This window comes from Otolemur garnettii, unplaced genomic scaffold (assembly GCF_000181295.1).
Source record: "Otolemur garnettii isolate 467f Iridium unplaced genomic scaffold, OtoGar3 scaffold00052, whole genome shotgun sequence".
Taxonomy (NCBI): domain Eukaryota; kingdom Metazoa; phylum Chordata; class Mammalia; order Primates; family Galagidae; genus Otolemur; species Otolemur garnettii.
Window position 1 is genome coordinate 7,102,247 of NW_003852447.1, and position 6,077 is coordinate 7,108,323.

The window sequence follows — 6,077 nt, forward strand, 5'->3', positions numbered from 1 at the left end:
TTTTTTTTTTTTTTTTTGGTTGCAGCCATCATTGTTATTTGGTGGGCCCGGGCTGGATTCAAACCCACCACCTTAGGTGTATGTGGCTGGCGCCTTAGCCACTTTAGCCACAGGCACCGAGCCCCTGCAGATGTTTGTATTTACACATTTTTGGGAAATAAAAATTGGTAGGTGAAATTAATTTAGTAATGATAATTGATGACACAAATACATATTTGTCACATGAATGGAAGTTAGAAAGAATACTAATTTTAACCCATAGCTTGGTTGATTCATTTTCAAAATAAGTCACAAACTGGGTAAAACACAAATATTTATCTTCTTCAAAGGTAGCTAATTCTGTACCATGAAGTTGTTTTGTGTGTAGTAGAATAAGAGATAATAATGAGCATATGTTCTGAATTGCCTATATCTTCATCGATATTGTGCATTTTTGTTAAAGCAAATCACTGGTTTTGTTGGTTTGTAAATTTCAGTTTGAGAAAGTATAAATTGGAAGTTAACCACATAGTGTACTTTTTGGAATAGTAGAAGCATTTTGGAGTGTGGAGAGTTTGAACAATTTTATTCAGAGGTTATATAATACAGAATGTCTGTAAAAATGTACAAGAGAATTAATTACTAAATAGACCATTAAAGTTACGTTTTTCCTCTTATGTAAGTGATAACTTGACCAAATTAACCATTCTTCTGAGTGTTGATTGCCTGTTTGGTTTTTGTTTATTTTACATTTAATTGACAGTTTTAAATTCAATAAGTAATCCAAAACTGATGTTTTTTGGTATTGGTTTTCATGCTGTTTTGAAGTAATTAGTAGAAAATGTCTGAGATGTTGACCTGAAATTTAGTACAATTGTCTTACTGTTTTTTAGATGAGAATAAAGGTTGTATTACTCACTAATTTGATTAAATATTTTTAATTGTTTTCATTTTTGACTGTTTAATAATTCTTTGTTGTGGGGTGGTGCCTGTGGCTCAAAGGAGTAAGGCGGCCCCATATGCTGGAGGTGGCAGGTTCAAACTCAGCCCTGGCCAAAAAAAAAAAAAATTCTTAGTTGTAAATCCTGTTAAAATAGTTGTTAAAACACTATTATGATAGAAATCTTTGTTAACAAAGTTTCCAAATCACAATCCGTGGTGCTCACTTTGTCACCCCCAGTAGAGTGCTATGGTATCATAACTCATAGCAACCTTAAATTCTTGGGCTGAAGTGATTCTCTTGCCTCAGCCTCCTAAGTAGCTGGGACTACAGGCACCTGCCACAACGCTTGGCTGTTTTTAGAGATGAGATCTCACTCTGGCTGAGGTTGGTCTTGAACCTGTGAGCTCAGGCAGTCCACCTTCCTTGGCCTTCCAGAGTGCTAGGATTACAGGTGTGAGCCACCTTGCCTAGCCTTATGTTTGGTATTTTAAAAACTCATACTTGCCTGTCAAATGAACTATCATTTTGTATCTTCTATTAGGTGCTAGCATATAGAAGAGGTATTTGTGATGGTATTTAAAATAAAGTGTTACCATATTAAAACAATTTAAAGAAATCTTTAAAATGTAAGCTTCATCCCTGTGTAAAATGCTACTATACTAATAAAACAAATGTGTTATTTTTTTTATTTTGCCTTCTAGGCTTTATTTTTAGTATATGTGTGTATATATATATACACACATGTATGTACAGGATAGACATAAAGTTCATGTGCAGTTTACTATGTTAAACTATTTTATTTTATTTTATTTTTTTTGAGACAGAGCCTCCAGCTGTCCCCCTGGGTAGAGTGCCATGGCTTCATTGCTCATAGCAACCTCCAACTCCTGGGCTCAAGCGAGTCTCCTGCCTCAGCCTCCCATGTAGCTGGGACCACAGGTGCCTGCCACAACGCCCGGCTATTTTTTCGTTGCAGCTGTCGTTGTTGTTTGGCGGGCCCGGGCTGGATTCGAACCCACCACCTTAGGTGTATGTGGCTGGCGCCTTAGCCGCTTGAGCCACAGGCGCCAAGCCTGTTAAACTATTTTAAATCACACACAGACTTTATGTCCACTCTGTGTATGTGTGTATTTTTTTTTTTTTTTTCAATGGGAATCTTGCTATGTTGCCCAGAATAGATTAAATCTGGGTTCAGGTAATCCTCAGGCCTTAGTCTCTGGAGTAGCTGGAACTATAGGCAGTACCACTGTGTCAAGCTTTATATATATATATATATATATATATATTTATTTATATATTTGGAGACAGAGTCTCAAGCTGTCACCCTAGGTAGAGTGCTGTGGTATCACAGCTCACAGCAACCTCCAACTCTTGGGCTTAAGCAATTCTCTTGCCTCAGCCTCCCAAGGAGCTGGGAGTTCAGGTGCCCACCACAGTGCTTGGCTATGTTTTGGTTATAGTTTTCATTGTTTGGCAGGCCTGGGCTGGATTCAAACTCTTTAGTTCTGGTGTATGTGGCTGGTGCCCTAGCCTCTGAGCTGTAGGTGCCAACCCTATAAATGTAATTTTAAGAAAGATGAAGTTAAAGTTGAGTCAGGTAGGATTTACTCTGTAAAAGGTATGAGAACATCTCAGATCGAAATGGTTAGCCCTGCTTCATATAGCGTATCTGTAATGTCTAAGAAATGAACATTTGATTACATTTTGTGGCAATTTTTTTTTGTTTTTTAAAGACAGAGTCTCACCGTGTCACCCTTGTATAGTGCTGTGGCGTCACAGCTCACAGTAGCCTAAAATTCTTGGGCTTAAGCTATTCTCAGGTCTCAGCCTCCCAAGTAGCTGGTTCTACAGGTGCCTGCTACAACGCCTGGCTAATTTTTGTTGCAGTTTGTTTGGGGCCGGGTTCAAACCCACCACCCTCGGTATGTGGGACTGGCGCTCTACACACTGGAACCACAGGCGCCGCCCTTTTTTTTGAGTCTTACTATATGCTGTTGGTAGGTAAAGTGCCATGGCATCACAGGTCACAGCATCCTCAAACTCTTGGGCTTAAGTAATTCTCTTGCCTGAGCCTCCCAAGTAGTTGGGACTATAGGCACCCACCACAACGCCCAGCCATTATCTGTTACAGTTGTTTAGCTGGCCCAGGCTGTGTTCAACCCTTGGTGTCTGTGGCTGCCGCTGTAACCACTGCTGCAGGCACTGAGCCAAGATTTGAGAACTTTTAGAATTCTTTTGGACAGTCAACAAGTTAACTAAGGTGAAAAAAGCAACTCGATGTGCTTATTTTGAATATTGGTGAAAAGCAGTCCAACTTTATTTCGTAAAGTGGGTATCAAATAGGCCTGATAAAACAAAAGATGCCCATATATATTCTGGTACATTTTTGCCTAGTTAACTTGTATTAATAGCTAACATCTGTTTAGTTGGGAAAGGCAGGTGATGTGGTAGAAATAGAAGTTTCTATCCCAGGCAGTGGGATAGGCCTGGGCTCAGATTCCTACCTTTTCTGCTGAATAGTATATGCCTTTGAAGTTTATTTTTTATCCTTTTGGGATTTTTGTGAAAATTCAGCAGGATAATATATGTGAGAAACCTAACACAGTGGTTTTTATCTAATAGTTTAAGTGTTTCTTTTACTTTAGTGTTGTATAGGTCTGTCAAGTACAATATGAGAGTACTTTTACATTCCCCTCAAAATAGGTAATCATGGTAGATATTAATGTTAATAAGTAGGTAAATCTCAGGCATTTATAGATCCTGCTACTAAGTCTTAATTTAATTTAAAAAGTGATATCATCTGGGGATTAAAGATTTCCTCAGAATATCTAGGAAATGGAGTTATTAGGGATAGTGCTTTAGGACTAGAAGGCTCTATGTAAAATATAATTTTACTTAATTAAGACTGTATAGTAAAAAGTTAGTCATCTTGCCATTATGTCTCCTGGTTATTCAGTTCTCCTCAGGGGAAATCGCCATTAATCGTTGTCTAGAGTGTCCTTTGAGAGATACTCCAAGGAAGACTATCTTGAGTCTGGATTCTTAAGCTGTTTAACACAGTGGTAAAAATCTATTGTGTGTTTACACTAAAATATAAAAATAACTGTAATAGTAACACGTTTTTTAGTCTTTTTTTTTTGGACAGTCTTACTCTGTCACTGTGGGTAGGATGCCGTGGTGTGATAGCTCACAGCAACTTCAAACTTGGGTTAAAGTGATCCTCCTGCCTCAGCCTCCCAGAGCCCTAGGATTGCAGTCATGAGCCACCTCACCTGACCAGTTTTTTAATCTTTTAAATTGTCTTTGTGTGAAGTGGCTCATACCTGTAATCCTAGCACTCTGGGAGGCCGAGACAGGGTGGATTGCTTGAGCTCAGGAGTTTGAGACCAGCTTGAGCAAGAGTGAGACTCCTGTCTCTACTAAAAGTAGAAAAATTATCTGGGCATTATGGTGGGTGCCTGTAGTTACACTACTTGGGAGGCTGAGGCCAGAGAGTTGCTTGAGCCCAGGAGTTGGAGGTTGCTGTGCGCTGTGATGCCATGTCACTGTACCTGGGGCCACAGAGTGAGACTGTCTCTGGGGGAAAAGGTTATCTTCCTAGTTTATGTCAGGCATTAGAGAGATACAGTGATAACCAAAGCAAATACAGGCTCTATCCTTGTGGTGCCTAGTAGTCTAATAGGAAAGACGGATTCTAAATAATCATAGAAATAAAATTGTGGTTACTAACTGTGGTAAATGCCATCAAGGAAAAGTTCAGGTGCTGTGATAGCATGTGGCAGGGACAAGACTTGGAGTGGGGTAATCTTTTAGGAAGTGGTTTTTCCTAGAGGTAGCAAGGATGATTGAAGAATTTGGAGAAAGCCACTGAGACTGGGGACAAGGAAAGGTTGCTGGAGAGCTGTCCTAAAAGAGCAGGGGTAAGATGAGGTGAGTCTTTTGTTATATGCTAAGGAAAGCTTTTGGATTTATCTTAAGAGCTATGGGAAGGCATTCAAGTGTTGTAAATGAATGAATGATGTGATTAAACTTGTCTTTTGCTTTTTTTTTTTTTGGCCAGGTTGGGTTTGAACCTGCCACTTCTGGTATATGGGCTGGTGCCCTACTCCTTTGAGCCACAGGCGCCACCCTAAACTTGTCTTTTGAAAACATTTTATCTGCTCTGTGGAGAGTGGGGGTGGATGGGAGAAATGGAAGTGGGGACAAAATGAACAAATCCTTATGGACTTGTTAGGAGGCTTGTGTCCAGAGAGAGGGTTATTGTGATAAAAGTAGAAAGGAACTAGCCGGACGTTGTGGCAGGCACCTGTAGTCCCAGCTACTTGGAAGGCTGAGGCAAGAGAATTGCCTAAGCCCAGGAGTTGGAGGTTGCTGTGAGTTGTGATGCTATGGCACTCTACCCAGGGCAATAAAGTGAGACTCTTTTCTACAAAAAAAAAAAAAAAAAAAGAAGAAGAAGAAAGGAAGGAAAAGATTTAAGAGAAATTTGTAAGGCAGGACTTGTTGAATGACTGGATATGAGAGTGAAAAAGGAGGTGTCATGGATAACTCAGGAGAGAGAACTTGACAACCCCCATTTTTTTTTAACCCCCATGTTTTGAGGGGCTTTTATCATGAGTTTGGATTTGGTCATGTTACGTATGTAATACGTTCGAGACATCTTAGTGGAAGTGTTGAGTAAGCAGTTGTACAAGTGAGTCTGGAAATGGAGGTGAGCCCTGGGTTAGAGAAAAATTTTAGAGTCAAGGGCTTATGGAGGTTACTTGTGGTCCTGGGATGTGATTGAGGCCTAGGGCAGCGATTCTTAAACTTTTTGGCTTTAAGACTTCTTTATGCTCCTAAAAATTACTATGGATCCTGAAGAACTTTTTTGTTGTTTGCCACATGTAAATTGAAACTTGGAAATTAAAAAAAAATTCATTAATTTATTAAAATTGAAACCTGGAAGTTAAAAAAATAATTTATTAAAAAATAACCCATTTACATGTAAATATAAATATATTTTTGTGAAAAATAACTTTTTCCAAGTAAAATATTTGGAAGTGCCATTGATGTACATCTTTGCAAATCTCTTTAGAATCTGCCTTATGAAAGACAGCTGGAGGCTCGGCGCCTAGAGCTCAACCGGCTAAGGCGCCAGCCACGTACACCTAAG

At 39.4% G+C, this 6,077-nt stretch overlaps 1 protein-coding gene across 1 annotated transcript in view; it reads left to right on the forward strand.

The window, feature by feature from the left end:
* HECTD1 (HECT domain E3 ubiquitin protein ligase 1) overlaps positions 1-6,077 on the forward strand; it is a 112,183-nt gene that overhangs the window by 2,373 nt on the left and 103,733 nt on the right. The window lies entirely within an intron of this gene.